General features: G+C 38.7%; 1 protein-coding gene across 3 annotated transcripts in view; it reads left to right on the plus strand.

Annotated features, from left to right (window-relative positions):
- Positions 1-16,277, plus strand: part of PAK3 (p21 (RAC1) activated kinase 3) — a 316,820-nt gene that overhangs the window by 55,802 nt on the left and 244,741 nt on the right. Inside the window, exon 1 of one of the 3 annotated variants that reach the window (XM_037821666.1) lies at positions 15,980-16,039. The exons of the other annotated variants lie outside the window; for them this stretch is intronic. The gene's annotated coding sequence lies outside the window, so the exon portion shown is untranslated. Of the gene's footprint in view, positions 1-15,979; positions 16,040-16,277 lie in introns of those variants that run through there. 3 annotated transcript variants of the gene reach the window in all.

Consider the following 16,277-nt stretch of genomic DNA (forward strand, 5'->3'; position numbering starts at 1 on the left):
TTATCAAAGATCAGTCGGCCATAGATCTGAGGGTCTATCTCTGAATTCTCAATTCGATTCCATTGATCTATATGTCTATCTTTGTGCCAGTACCATGCTGTTTTGACAACTGTGGCTTTATAATAAGCTTCAAAGTCAGGGAGTGTAAGTCCTCCCACTTCGTTTTTCTTTTTTAGAGTGTCTTTAGCAATTCGAGGCATCTTCCCTTTCCAAATAAATTTGATAACTAGCTTTTCCAAGTCTGCAAAGTAGGTTGTTGGAATTTTGATTGGGATTGCATTGAATCTGTAGATGAGTTTGGGTAGAATTGACATCTTAATGACATTTAGCCTTCCTATCCATGAACATGGAATATTTTTCCATCTTTTAAGGTCCCCTTCTATTTCTTTTAGTAGAGTTACGTAGTTTTCTTTGTATAGGTCTTTTACATCTTTGGTTAAGTTTATTCCTAGGTACTTGATTTTTTTAGTTGCTATTGAAAATGGTATCTTTTTCTTGAGTGTCTCTTCAGTTTGTTCATTTCTAGCATATAGAAACATTACTGACTTATGTGCATTAATCTTGTATCCTGCTACTTTGCTAAATTTGTTTATTAGCTCTAGTAGCTGTATCGTCGATTTCTCAGGGTTTTCTAGATATAAGATCATATCATCTGCAAAGAATGACAGTTTTACTTCTTCTTTTCCAATTTGGATGCCTTTTATTTCTTTGTCTTGCCAGATTGCCCTGGCTAGCACTTCCAGCACAATGTTGAATAACAGTGGTGACAGCGGGCATCCTTGTCTTGTTCCTGATCTTGGAGGGAAGGCTTTCAGTCTCTCACCATTGAGTACTATGCTGGCTGTGGGTTTTTCATATATGCTCTTTATCATGTTGAGGAAGTTTCCTTCAATTCCTACCTTTTGAAGTGTTTTTATCAAAAAGGGATGTTGGATTTTGTCAAATGCTTTTTCAGCATCTATTGAGATGATCAATTGATTTTTCCCTTTTGACTTGTTAATGTGTTGTAATACATTGATTGATTTTCTTATGTTGAACCATCCTTGCATGCCTGGAATGAACCCCACTTGGTCACGGTGTATGATTTTTTTAATGTGTCTTTGGATTCGATTTGCAAGTATTTTGTTGAGGATTTTTGCATCTATATTCATTAGGGAGATTGGCCGGTAGTTTTCCTTTTTTGTAGCATCTTTGCCTGGTTTTGGTATTAGATTGATGTTAGCTTCATAAAATGAGTTAGGTAGTGTTCCATTTTCTTCAATGTTTTGAAAGAGTTTGAGTAAGATTGGTGTCAGTTCTTTCTGGAAAGTTTTGTAGAATTCCCCTGTGAAGCCATCTGGCCCTGGGCATTTATTTGTGGGAAGATTTTTGATGACTGATTGGATCTCTTTGCTTGTGATGGGTTGGTTGAGGTCTTCTATTTCTTCTCTGGTCAGTCTAGGTTGTTCATATGTTTCCAGGAAATTGTCCATTTCCTCTACATTATCCAGTTTGTTGCCATACAGTTGTTCATAGTATCCTCTTATAATTTTTTTAATTTCTTCAGGATCTGCAGTTATGTCACCTTTTTCATTCATTATTTTGTTTATATGGGTCTTCTCTCTTTTTGATTTTGTCAGTCTAGCTAGGGACTTGTCAATCTTGTTGATCTTCTCAAAGAACCAACTTTTGGTGATATTTATCCTCTCTATTGTTTTTTTGTTCTCTATGTCATTTATTTCTGCTTTAATCCTTGTTATTTCCTTTCTTCTACTTGGTTTAGGAATGGTTTGCTGTTCATTTTCTAGCTTCTTCAGTTAATCTATTAGTTCTTTGATTTTGGCTCTTTCTTCCTTTTTAATATATGCATTTAGTGCTATAAATTTCCCCCTTAGCACTGCTTTTGCTGCATCCCATAGGTTTTGGTATGTTGTGTTCTCATTTTCATTCGTCTCTATATATTTAGCAATTTCTCTTGCTATTTCTTCTTTAACCCACTGATTGTTTAGGAGTGTGTTGTTTAACCTCCAGGTATTTGTGAATTTTCTAAGTCTCTGATGGTTATTGACTTCTAATTGTATTCCACTGTGGTCAGAGAATGTGCTTTGAATAATTTCAATCTTTTTAAATTTATTGAGGCTTGTTTTATGTCCCAGCATATGATCTATTCTGGAGAAAGTTCCGTGAGCACTAGAAAAGTATGTGTATCCTGGTGATTTGGGATGTAATGTCCTGTATATGTCTGTTAAATCTAATTCATTTATCAGATTGTTTAGGTTTTCAATTTCCTTATTGGTCTTCTGTCTGGTTGATCTATCTATAGGAGAGAGTGATGTGTTGAAGTCTCCCACAATTATTGTGGAAACATCAATTGCTTCCTTTAGTTTTGCCAGTGTTTCTCTCATGTATTTTGTGGCACCTTGATTGGGTGCATAGACATTTACGATTGTTATTTCTTCTTGTTGAATTGCCCCTTTTATTAGTATGTAGTGGCCTTCTTTGTCTCTCAAAACATCTCTGCATTTAAAGTCTATTTTATCTGAGATTAATATTGCTACACCTGCTTTCTTTTGGCTGTAGCTTGCATGAAATATTTTTTTCCATCCTTTCACTTTCAGTTTCTTTGTGTCCCTGTGTCTAAGATGAGTCTCTTGTATGCAACATATTGATGGTTCATTTTTTTTGATCCATTCTGTGAATCTATATCTTTTAATTGAGAATTTCAATCCATTTACATTCAACGTTATAACCGTGAAGGCATTTCTTGAATCAGCCATCTTATCCTTTGGTTTATGTTTGTCATATTTTTCCCCTCTCTCTATTAATATCCTTTATTGTACCCATACCGAATCTCTTTAGTACTGAACCTTTCTCCATGTCTCTGTGTCCTTTCTTTGTTTCTCTGTCTGTAGGGCTCCCTTTAGTATCTCCAGTAGGGCAGGTCTCTTGTTAGCAAATTCTCTCAGCATTTGTTTGTCTGTGAAAAATTTAAGCTCTCCCTCAAATTTGAAGGAGAGCTTTGCTGGATAAAGTATTCTTGGCTGCAAATTTTTCTCACTCAGAATTTTAAATATATCGTGTCACTGCCTTCTCGCCTCCATGGTGGCTGCTGAGTAGTCACTACTTAGTCTTATGCTGTTTCCTTTGTATGTGGTGAATTGCTTTTCTCTTGCTGCTTTCAGAACTTGCTCCTTCTCTTCCGTGTTTGACAGTGTGATCAGAATATGTCTCGGAGTGGGTTTATTTGGATTTATTCTATTTGGAGTTCGCTGAGCATTTATGATTTGTGTATTTATGTTGTTTAGAAGATTTGGGAAGTTTTCCCCAACAATTTCTTTGAATACTCTTCCTAGACCTTTACCCTTTTCTTCCCCTTCTGGAACACCAATGAGTCTTATATTCGGACGTTTCATATTATCATATCCCTGAGGTCCATTTCGATTTTTTCAATTTTTTTCCCCATTCTTTCTTTTATGCTTTCATTTTCCATTCTGTCATCTTCCAGGTCACTGATTCGTTTTTCAACTTCCTCTAGTCTTGTACTATGAGTGTCCAGAATCTTTTTAATTTGGTCAACAGTTTCTTTAATTTCCATAAGATTATCCATTTTTTTAGTTAGTCTTGCAATGTCTTCTTTATGCTCTTCTAGGGTCTTCTTGATATCCTTTGTATCCCGTACTGTGGTCTCATTGTTCATTTTTAGTTCTTTGAGTAGCTGCTCTATGTGCTGTGTCTCTTCTGATCTTTTGATTTGGGTGCTTGGGCTTGGGTTATCCATATCGTCTGGTTTTTTCATATGCTTTATAATTTTCTGTTGTTTTTGGCCTCTTGGCATTTGCTGAACTTGATAGGATTCTTTTAGGGTCTGTAGACCAATTGAAGTCCTTATCTCTAATTTATCAGATCTACAGCTTCGTGGAGTACACTTTCTCTAACTAACCAGCAGGTGGCGTCCACGTGCCACCTGTTCTCCACAAGCCAGTTCTCCCCTGCTTAGCCTTTTTGGTGAGTGGGGAGTGAGTCTTGTGGGGTCCAATTGGTGTACCAAGCTTGCGTGTGTAGTTGGTGTTGCCTGCCCTGTATATGGGGTGTGTTTCTGGGCAGTCAGGGAGAGGGGGTGGCTCTAACAATCAAATCTCCCTGGTGATCCTAGAATTTTAAAGCTGCTGCAATAGTCTAATCCTTCAGTTCAGTCCTGCCACAGTTTGTCTCTGCCACTGACCCAGAAGTCCTTGGTATTGGTGTATGGCTCCTGAGACTTGCAAGTGGGCCCCTCTTCCAGGCTGTTCACCCCGGGTCCTCTGTTGAGGGATGACTGTGCTATGTCACAGGTGAGTGCCATCCCCCCAGGGCAGTTCTGGGCTGCTGGGCTGTGTAGGGAGGCTCCCAGTCTGCTGAAATGATGGCTGAATGGGGCTTTGTTAATTCACACTGCTCCACCTTCCCAACTCTGGGACAATCAGCTGAGGTTGCAGGGAAGGCTAATGTCCACACCCAGTTTTGTGGTGTGTGCCTGTTATTTGAAGCCCTTCCGTCACACTGGGTTGTCTGGGGCAGCTCTGGGCTATGGGGCTGGCGACGGGCAGGAGTGTTTCCTGTCCACCAGGATGATGGCTGTGAGCAGACACCCCCCTTTTCTTGGGAAGTTGTGGTGTTTAGTGAATTTTCTCAGCCACTGGATTATTGCCTTTTGTCTCAGAGCTCTCTTAGTTCTGCTCTTGTCTTGACCTGCCCAAATTGCAAGTCTTTGAAGCTTTCTGTATTGGGCTTAGATTTCGCTGATCTCAGCAGTTCCACGTTTTCATGAGTGTTGTATGAAGTATGCCCAAAGTCAGATTGCTCTGTGGTGTCCAGTCCACGCAGTTCCTGGCTTTCTACCTACTTTCCTGGAGGAGTAACTAAACATACAGCTCACCAGTCCGCCATCTTGCCCCGCCTCCTCCTTGGCAGTCTTGTAAGAAGTTTATCAATTTTCTTGATCTTTCCAAAGAATCAGCACTTTGTTTCATTGATTTTCTCTATTGCTTTTCAGTTTCCATCTTCATTAATTTCTGCCCTTGTATTCATTAATTTCTTCCATCTGTTTGCTTTAGGTTTATTTTGCCCTTCTTTTTATAGTTTTCTGAAGTGGGAATTTTATTATTGCTTTGAGACTTTTCCTCTTTTCCAATTATGCATTTAGTGTTATAAATTTCCCTCTCAGCACTGCTTTAGCTCTGTCCTACAAATTTTGATATGTTGTATTTTCATTTTCATTCTTTTCAATGTAATTTTTATTCCCCTTTGATCCATGGATTATTTAGAAGTGAGTTGTTTAGTTTCCAAGTGCTTGGAGATTTTCCTGTTTATCTTTCTGTTATCAATTTCTGGTTTGATTCCATTGTGGTTGGAGAATATACTATATATTATTTCAATTGTTTTAAATTTGTTGAGGTTTGCCTTATGACCCAGGATATAGTCTATCTTTATATATTTTCCATGGGCACTGGAAAATAAGGTATATTCTGCTGTTGTTGGGTAGAGTGTTCTATAATGTCTATTAGATCTCATTAGTTAATGATGTTATTGAGTTGTTCTCTATCCTTCCTTATTTTATGTCTAATTGTTTATCAGTTGTTAAGAGAGCAGTTTTGAAGTCTCCAACTATATTTGGGATTTGTCTACTTCTTTCAAATCTATCAGTTTTTTCCCCACATATTTTGCTTCCCTATTGTCTGATGTGTACACATTTAGGATTGCTATGTCTTCTTGGTGGATTTTATCATTTTAGAATTTTACCATTATATAATATTCCTCTCTTTTTTGGTAACTTTATTTGCTCTAAAATCTACTTCATCTGATATTAATATAATCACTTCTGCTTTCTTTTGATTAATGTTTGCATGACATATATTTTTCTATACTTTTACTTTCTATCTGCCTACATTGTTATATTTGAAGTGTTTATTGACTCATATCATTGAGTCATGCTTTTTTAATCCACTCTGCCAATCTCCATCTTTAAATTGATGTATTTTAGACTATTTACATTTAATGCAATTATTGATACATTAGGGCTTAAGTCTGATATTTTATTTTATTTTTCTGTTTGTTCTTTTTTCTTGTTCCTGCCATCCTGTGGGTTACTTGAACATTTGTTAGAATTCAATTGTGATTTATCTATAGTGGTTTTGAATGGGTTTCTTTGTTTATCTTTTTTAGTGGTTGCTCTAAGTATTACATTTTATATAAAAATAACTTTTCACGGTCTACTGGTATCAATATTTTACCAGTTCAAGTGAAGTATAAAAACTTGACTTCCCTTTATACCCCTTTACATCCCTATTTATAATATAATTGTCTTTAATATTTCCTTTACATACACGAAAACCACGTCATACTGTTATAATTTTTGCTTCAAACTTCAAACATAATTTTGAAAACTCGAGAGGGAAAAGCCCATTGTATTTACCCATATTTTGATAATCATGTTCTTTCTTCCTTCATGATATTCCTAGGTTTCTTCATTTATCATTTCCTTTCTGTCTAGGAACCTTTCTTTAGTGTATGTCTGCTGGTGACAAATTATCTCAGTTTTCCTTCATCTGAGAATGTTTTTGATTTCCCCTATATTCCTGAGGGATATTTTTACTGGATATAGAATTCTGGGTTGACAGTTATTTTCTTTCAGCACTTGAAAGATGTTGTGTCAACTTCCTTCTGGCCTCCATCATTTCTGATGAAAAATCCACTGTTACTGTAATTGTTTTTTCCCAATAGATAAGGTGACATTTTTCTTTGACTGATTTCAAGTTTTTTTCTTTGTCTTTAGTTTTCAAAAGTTTGACTATGATGTTTCTTGGTGTGTATTTATTTGGGTTTACCCTGTTTGGGGTTCACTCAACTCCTTGACTGTAGGTTTATGTCTTTTGCCAAACTTAGAAATTTTTCAGCCCTACCTTCTTTCTCCTTTCCTTCTGGGACACTGATGACACAAATATTAGTTATAATCCCACAGATCTCTGAGGTTCTGTTCATTTTTTAAGGCTATTTTCTCTTTGTTTTTCAGATTGGATAATTACTATTGCTCTACAAGTTCACTAATTTTTCCTTTGTTCTCTCATTCCACTGTTACACATAACCATTGTGTTGTGAAAATTTTAGCTATTGTATTTTTTAATTTTGAAATTTTCATTTGTTCTTTATATCTTCTAATTCTTTGCTGACACTTTGTATTTTTTCATTTGTTTCAAGTGTGTTCAAAATTGCTTATTAAAGCATTTTTATAATGGCTGCTTTACAATTGTTAGATAATTACATTTGCATCATCTCAGTGTTGGCATCTGTTGATTGTCTTGTCGTTGAGGTTGAGATTTTCCTGGTTTCTGGTATGACAATAGATTTTTGATTAAAAACTGAACATTTTTTTATTAGGTTATGAATCTCTGGATATTATTTAAAATTCCTGCTTTAGCAGGCATCTTCTTAAACCTATCCCATGGGTGTAGTGGGACACTACCTTGTTGCTGCCAGTAGTAACAGAGGTCCAGTTTCCACACTTAGACTTCACGGACACAGTTCAGCTTCCCCACTAGATCTCCACCTGCTAACATCACCCTCATCTGGAGGAGCAGGCATACTTTATTACTGCTCCCAATATGGTCTCCACTGATAACATGGTGGGGGGAGGTGTGTGGCCTTGTTATTGCTGGGTCATGATGAAAGTACTGACTCTACTTGGACTCCATTGACACCATCCCAGCAAGTTCCTCACGTGGTTTCCACTGACACTGCCAAGGGTGTGGCCTTGTTAACTGCTGGCAGGGTTGAAAATCTTGGCTTCCCACTAAGTTTCCTCTGGCAACACTCCAGTGAAGGGATTGGGGTAACTCATTACAGTCTCATGAGGGTGAATGTCCAGGCTTCCAACTTGTCCTTTGCTGGTATGGGAATAGGTGGGGCCACAGTTTTTTTTCCTGTGGTGTTTGGCTAAAGTAGAACAGTTATTGTCTAAATGGTTTCTATCTTTTTAGGATGACCTTTTCCTCTTTCTTTGACTAAAAAAGCATGCTTTACTTGGTGTTTTGTTTCTTTTTGCCTGCACCCATTAGCATATCCAGGTTTCTGGCTTCTTCAGCACATTGTTTGGATATATAAGGTGTGGTGGTTTGGAGCTATGTATCCCAGAAAAACATGTCCTTAAACTTAATCCATTCCTGTGGGTGTGAACCCATTGTAAGAAGGAACTTTTAATGAAATTACTTCAGTTAAGCTGTGGCCCAACTCAATCAGGATGGATTTTAATCCTATTACTGGAGTCCTTTATAAGCAGAATGAAATTCAGAAGGAAAGAAAGCCATGGGAAGCAAGAAGCTAAAGATCAATGGAACCTGGAAGAGAAAGGAGAGGCCAGGAAAGGCCACCCTGTGCATTGTCATGTGACAGTGGAACCAAGGACCAAGTATCACTGGCAGCCAGCTCCAGAATTGCAGTCTTTGGGAAGAAAGGATTGCTTTAATTTGGACATGATTTGGACTTTTTCCTAGCCTCAAAACTGTGAGCTAATAAATTCCCATTGTTTAAGTCAACCAACTGCTTGAGAATCCAAGGAAACTAAAACACGAGGCAAAAAGAAAACCATAAGAACTCACTATAATGTCATTCCTCAGTTACTGAGGTCCTTCACTAGTCTGCCATCTTTTTTTCACTTTTCAAAATTTTCTTATGTTTCTTTCATATATAATGTCTAGAGTTTTTAGCTGTATTTAGCAGAAGGAATAGAGAAATATATGTCTACTCTGTTTTTCTTGAATCAATTCATGTGAAACAAAAGTTTTTGTCCTTGGCATAAATGTAAAGTAAAATATTTAAATTAGAGTACATGCCAATGATATGAAGCCCCTCATTAGGAAGTTTAATGATTTGAATACTGATAAGTAAATGATACAGACAATCTGTACTCTAAGAGGAGAGAGAAAACTTGGGGACTGCGTTAACTTGGGGTAGCTTTGTAGAAGAAAGAAACTTGATCTGGCTTCTGCAAGGAGGAGGACTTCAGATATCTTGTAAGGGATGGAGTTATGGGAGCAAACACATAAAAGGGATAGATGAAAGTTGTGTGCTGGAGACAGTAATAAGTTAAGTTTGGCAGGAGCAGAGGGCAATCCCAACCATGACATGCTAGGCAACCCTATACATTCTGGGTCTTAGTTTCCACATCTGTAAAATGAGAAGTGGCCTATGCTGTGGTTTCCCCAAAAAATGCCAGGGATATACACAATTATATGAATTTCTACTCAGGTAAACATTTGATTAATTTTAATAGATATGCATTTCTTTTCATGTGTATTGGAAAATATATAACTAGCACACTAGAACCATGGTTTTACAGATATTGTTGCTTAGGATGAGACTATAATAGGTAATTACATTAGTTTTTTATTGCTGGGAAACAAATTACCACAAACATATCAATTTAAAATAACATCCATTTATTATCTCACAATTCTGTAGGTTAGAAGTCCTGGCAGACTTGATGGGGTTCTTTCTTCAGAATCTCACAAGGCCAAAATCAAGTTGTCAGCTGGGCCAGGCTCCTATCTGGAGATTCTGGGGAAGAATTAACTTCCAAATTCATTCAGTTTGTGTGCAGAATTCAGTCACTTGGTCTAGGTCAGAAGACCCCATTTTTCATGCTGGCTGTCAGCCAGGGGCTGCTCTTTGCTCCTAGAGGCCACCTGCATTCTTTCTTATGTGGCCCTCTCCAGCTTTAAAGCCAGCAACCTGGCAACCTGACATGTCAAATCCTTCTCATATTTACATTCTCTCTGACATCCCCTTCTCCTTACTATTTGAAGAAAATTCTCTGCTTTGAAAGGGTTCATGCTATTAGATTAGGCCTACCTGGATAATCTCTCTTTTGCTATATAATGTAAAATCATCATTTGGGTGATTTTTTTTTATCATGTTCATAGATTCCACCCACATGGGTTTATACAAGAGCAAGGGTTATTTGGGGGTCGTTTTTACAATTCTTCCTACCACAGTAATTAATCTTAAAAAGTAAATGAATTTAAAGAAAAATGTTGGGTAAATGATATGTCCCACATTTTGAAGGACCCACGACAACAGTTTGTGAACCCATGGAGTAATTCATTTCTAAGGTCCCCTCCATATTCTATGATTCTAGAATTGGGGAGTCAGGGAATATTCTGCTCTCCTATCTACTGTAAGGTGAAGTGTAGCAAAAATCTGAGGCAGTGTATTCTTCAAAAATATTAAAATCATGAAAGACAAGAAAGGCTGAGGAACTGTGCCTAATTAAAGGAGACTAACAACAATTGATCCTGGATTGGATCATACACCAGATAATTTTTGTTCTTTTGTTCTAAAGGATATTATTAGGACAATTGGTGAAACTTGAAAGAGGTCTTTGGATTAGATAATAGTGTTGTGGCACTATTAATTTCCTGACTTAGATAACTGTACTATGTCTATGTAAGAGAATGCCTTTTTTTTTTTAAGAAAAAAGGAGATATGCACTGAAATTTTTAGGGATAAAGGGACATAATGTATGCACCTTATTCTCAAATCATTCAGAAAAAAATTGGTGTTTGTTTATAAATATTTACAGAAAGAGGGGGAGAGAAAATGATGATGCAAATGTGGTAAAATATTAAATTTTGGGGAATCTGATTGAAGGGTATATGGGAATTATTTATACTATTTTTAAAATATTTTTTCTTTATTAGGGAAGTTGTGGGTTTACAGAACCATCATGCTTAAATAGAGGATTCCCATATATCACCCCACCACCAAAACCCTGCATTAGTGTTGTACATTTGTTACAACTAATGACAGCACTTTTTTATAATCATACTACTAACTAAAGTCCATGATTTGACTTAGGGTTCACTGTTTGTGTGGTGTAGTTCCATGGATATTTATGCTATTTTTAAAAGTTTTTGGTAAGCTGAAAAGTTTAAAAATTGAGGGGCAGAAAAAGAAGTCACAGAGATACTCTCCTACCACCCAGGATGGAAGCGAACATCCGTGTTGTGAACTGCATGGGGAAGGTGGTGGCACATAGAAAGGAACAGTGGGCACCCTCCAAGAGTAGAGAGTGGTTCCAGGTTGACACCCAGCAAGAAACTTGGGACTTCTGTCCTATATTTTCAAGGAATCTGTTGATGCCAACAACCTGAATAAGTTTAGAAGAGGATCCTGAGCTCCAGGTGGGAATCACAGCCCCAGCTGACGCGTTGATTTCAGCATAGTGAGAATCTGAGTGCAGGATCCAGGCACACCATGCCCAGATTCTGCTTCACAGAAACTGTGAGGTAACAAATATATATTGAATAAAAAGTGTGAGGCTAAAGGTATTTAAGAAAAATTTGAAATGGAAGGAAGATTTAGATTCAAGAGACATTATGGAGAAAAACACCAAGATTTGGTGCCTGTGTAGATGTGGTCAGACAAGAGCTGAGAATCATTTTGAAGTTGGTAGCCTGGGAACTGGGATAATGGTTGCAAAAAGATGCAAATCTGGAGGGGGAGGTGGTCGGGAGAAAAAATGTTTTAGACATGTCTAATTGAATGAGTAGGGGACATGAACAGGAAGAAACCATCTGGTAGAAAGGAGTTAGTTAAGGATTGAAGCTGAATAGAGAGGTCAGGACAGAATCCAGAGGTTTGGGAGACATTATAATGCTTTTGGAGATCTTTGGAACATCTGATGTAAAGGGAAGAATGGGGCTTAAAATAGAGGGATATTTCTGGATCCACCACTGCATACTCAGCTGGTTATGAGTACTTGTTTTGGAGTCCAGCAGTCTGGGTTTGAATCCTGGATTTGCTCATTCCTAACTGTCACCTTGAACAAGTTCCTTAACCCCACTGAGCCTCAGTTGTTTCAACTGTGAAATGCAGATAGTAATCCTGCCTGTGTTGTTGCAAGGATTGAATGAGGTAATTTATATAAAGCACCTTAGCCCATTGCCTGACACACAGTTGGTGCTCAGGAAATTGGAGCTATGATTATTACTGATTGATATTTCCTTTCATGTGCTTGTCTGCATTTGGCAGCCCTCTCCTAAAAGGACTTGCACACTTCAGGTACCTATTTTGCCAGCTGGAATGAGATAAGGTTGCCATGGTTAGGGAGAGTAGGTCCACAGCCTGTAACTGAAAGGGATGGACTCCTTTCTTCTTTTGGTAATACGTGAAGATTAGGAGGAAGGCACAAGGAGTTTTCAGAAGTGAGAGTCTGAGCTGGGATTGATGGAACAAGGGCAGGCCCCAGAGATTGACCTGGCTGGGAGTGAGTCATTCCTTAGAACCCTTCTCTGGGTCATCCTGGGGAACTTGGATCTTTGTAGAAGGGAGAATGGCATGATCTAGTGTGAAGGATGAGTGCTGTTAGCAAGGGGACAATTTAAATTTATGAAAAGCATTTGGTGCCTAGGTCACTTCGTATGTGCCCGGGGAGGCAGTGGGCTCTAAGGGAAGGTGTCTGGCCCAGGAGTGAGGAGATCTGTCTTCTTCAGCTGACATCAATTCCCCATACAGAAGATGCATCTCTGGGTGGGATACTTCTAATTTTTTTCTCTCCTGCTGAGGCACTGATCAATCTGTAGCCTTCTACTACTAGTTGCTAATACAATCAAAGAGATCACAATGACTTTAAAATTTCCTCATTAATTCTTTTTTTTCTCCTAGTCAGCATTACTTTCTTCAATTTCTCAGTGTTTGGCTCATTTTCTCCACTCACTTGGCTCTGCTCAGTGCTCCAAGTACCTCTTTCCTCTACTGAGGGGAGGGTTTGGGTGAAGTGGTAGAGCGCTAGGCTACTTGTCAGCAGCAGACAAGAAAATCTTGTCCTTGATACAGACATACTCCCCTAAAGAGGAAGGTTTTTGACAAAAAAAAAAAACCAATCTCAGAAGGAGATATTTAGAAATGGCACGTGTGTTTTTGGGGTGGGAGGAGGGAAGGAGGGAGAGAGAAACAGGTTCCTATAAATAAAGAAACTTGAGAAATTGGTAGAGAAACTGGTAGGAACAAACTGAAATCATTATTTCATCTCAGGCCAAAGGAGGTATAGAAAGAAACCTATTGAGCAAAGATAAGTATCAGGGATTACCAATTTTCCAGAAGCCCCTTTAATAATGTGCCTTCAGATCCTCAGTGGGAAGGAGCTTAAGATACAGAGGCTGATATCTGCCACTTAGATGGGCAGCTGGAGTTGATAAATACTGCCCAAAGCAGGACTCGTGATTTTTCTCCTACAAATACATTCCTCTTCCAGTCAATCCCATTCAGTAAATGGCACCACCACTCATCTGGTTGCTTAAATCAAACACCTAGTTGATATCCTGCATTCTCATTCCCTCACACATTACATCCTAGTCATCAGCAATCCTGTTGACCTACCTTCAAAATATATCCTGAATTTGACCACTTCTCACCACCTCTTTAGCAATTGTCTTGTGTGGACCTCCATCATCTCTCTCCCGGACCATGGCAACTTGCTTCCACTTTTGCCCCCTTACCAGGGCTGCCATGCATGGATGTTCAAGTTATATGCTACATAATGGCACCAGAGCTATGAGTGTGCCATTTATAGCTTATAGAAGAGTATGCAGATGGGTTCAGATATTCTGGGCTCTTTGACTCCAAATTTGATCGCAGCAGAAGACAGCCTGCTCCTAAATAAACCTGTACCATGACACATGGCCTTGCACATGCTTGGGAGAGCACAAATACTTACACGTAAATGCATATATACAATGGCACACACCAGTGCACCATGTCCCTCCAAAGCCTCAGGCATCCCGAGTCCACTTCTCTCACCCACAGCCCACTGCTTTCAGATGCTGGAGTCCCATGCCTCCCACCCAGTTGCCTGATCTGGGTGGTGGAACAGTGGGGTTTAAAGTGCTGCTGATGGTATGCATATTCCAGTGACCAAGAATGCATATGTGAGAAGAATGTGGGTGTGTGTGTGCACATAGCCAAGGCTGCTGCCTACCGGGGGTCTGGCAAACTCCCTTGGGCAGGACTTACAATTGTTCAGGTTGTACAGTAAAAGAGTAACCTAATTTTTTCTTTTTTAATTTGAGGAAGGGGAGTCTTTTTGTAATTCATACAAATACACTGTATCAGCTAGTGGCAATCCTACACCCAACAATCTTTACTTCACATAGCAGTCAGCAAGAACTTTGACAAACATTTAAATATATTGATTTATTTATTGATTTCTATTTATTGAGTATATTGATTGACTACATTGCTTAAAACCTTCCATTTATTTCCCAGTGTTCTTAGGATAAAGACCAAATTCCTTACCTCAACTACAAGGGTTGAATGTTTTGGTCCCTGCCTTCCTCTGAAACCTCATCTCCTACCACCCTCCCTTACATATACTTCCAACCCCAGCCACACCGACTTTCTGTCCCTTTAGCAAACCAAGCTCATTCCTCTCTCATTCATTTTGTTTATTTTCTATACACACACACCCGATAGAATGTTAACTCTATTAAGTAGGAACTTTATTTTGCTCATTGTTATGTCTTCATCACATAGCATGGTGTCTGGCATGGAATAGGTGGTCAGTAAATATTTACTGAGTGAATAAATAAATGAACAGGAAAAAGGGCAATTTCAACCCATCCAAGTGGCTCTAAGATGAACCTCAGCTCAACCCCATCTCTAGTGTGTTTTCAGATCCTCCAGTGAAATGAGACGGCCAGAAAATGCAGGCTGTTAAGCATCAGAAAGCCGAAAGACCAGTTTAGCCAGGAGGCATAATAACCAGCCTAATCAGCAGATGTTGAGAGATTAGCATGTTCTGGGCATTGCTTTAGGCACTTTATTTATTTAATCACCACAGTAACCTTATGAGGTAGATCCTTATATCCCCATTTGACGATGAGGACACTGAGACCCAGGAGATTCAGTAACTTGGATTCAAATGCAGTTTGACTTGAATCTCTCTGGTGTATTACCAAAGAGTGAAAATACTTCTGGTCTCTTTTTTGAAACACCTTGGGAGCATTTCATCTGTGCAATGTCATTCATCTTGAACCCAGCCCTGGAAAGCAGGTATGAGAGGGGCGTATGCTGTGTTGGCGAGCAGCAGCAAGGTGGATCTAGGTAGCATCCCCACAGGGAGGCACTTCAGCAATTGACAATACAAATTAAAAAGCAGAGATATTTTGTACATTCTTGATATTGAAATCTATAAAACCATCAAATCTTATACCAGCTTCATCAAACCAAAAGGGAGTTACAGTCACAAAGCGAATTTAACACCTATTCAAATTTTTTTACCATAAAATCGAGGGCTTCCACTGACATGAGAATGGCATTAGCTTAAAGCTCTGCAGGTGTGAAACCTCAGCTATTACAGGGCTGGATTACACCTGCCACCATCACATGGAAATAGAAATTGACACACTGGGAAAAGGGAGCTGTATAGGGTGACTTTGCAGCCCTACTATGCCTAAAGTTAATGACAAATGACACAAGATAGGGAAAAGGAAGTGTAATCCTATCATCTTAAAAATTTTACCATGGTCATGGACATGATAAAATATTTTTTCTTTATACTATTTTTTGACCCCCTTTAACAAAAGATGGCTCTTTACAGCACAATTTAAAGTCAGTTTGTGCCTTGACACTCAGAGATGACTCAAAATTCATGGGCTGTACTTAGGACTTTCCCTGAATAATTTTTCAGATCCTAGAACTAGAGAAAGGACCTGACAGACCATCTGGTACAACTATAGCTTCATACATGGGGAGACTGAGGCTAAGAGAAAGAAATGTTATTCTTATTTTCACCAGGTGCATGCATGTATGTGCGTGTGGTCATGTCGTCTGGAAGGTTCATTCGCTTTGGGAGCAGTTAAGTATAGGGGAGAGGAGAAAAGAGCTGAGTTGTGGAGGGGAAGGGGTAAATAAAAATGTTAGATTCAATACAGTCTTTTTAATAAATGGCTACTCATTTGTCAGATAAACATGAACACTGCAAGCAACACCCTTCTCTGTGGAGGAAACAGAGGGAATGTTTTCAACGGAGGTAGGGCTTCAGCCAAGGAGTATAAATGGAGGTAATTCATCCCTCCAGCCCCTTTCTGCTATCACAAAGATTGGTCCAATATACCACCTAGATTTTCTGTGGGGTCTCAATATTTTGTTGGGCAGAGACTTCCAAAGGCTGCCTCCACAGTGGCTGGTAACATTTAACCTCGGTGGAAAGGATCCTTTCATCATGGAATCCATTATTGTTCTTTGAAGCACAGTGGAGAGCGTTCCAT

Source organism: Choloepus didactylus, chromosome X (genome assembly GCF_015220235.1).
Source record: "Choloepus didactylus isolate mChoDid1 chromosome X, mChoDid1.pri, whole genome shotgun sequence".
Lineage (NCBI taxonomy): Eukaryota > Metazoa > Chordata > Mammalia > Pilosa > Megalonychidae > Choloepus > Choloepus didactylus.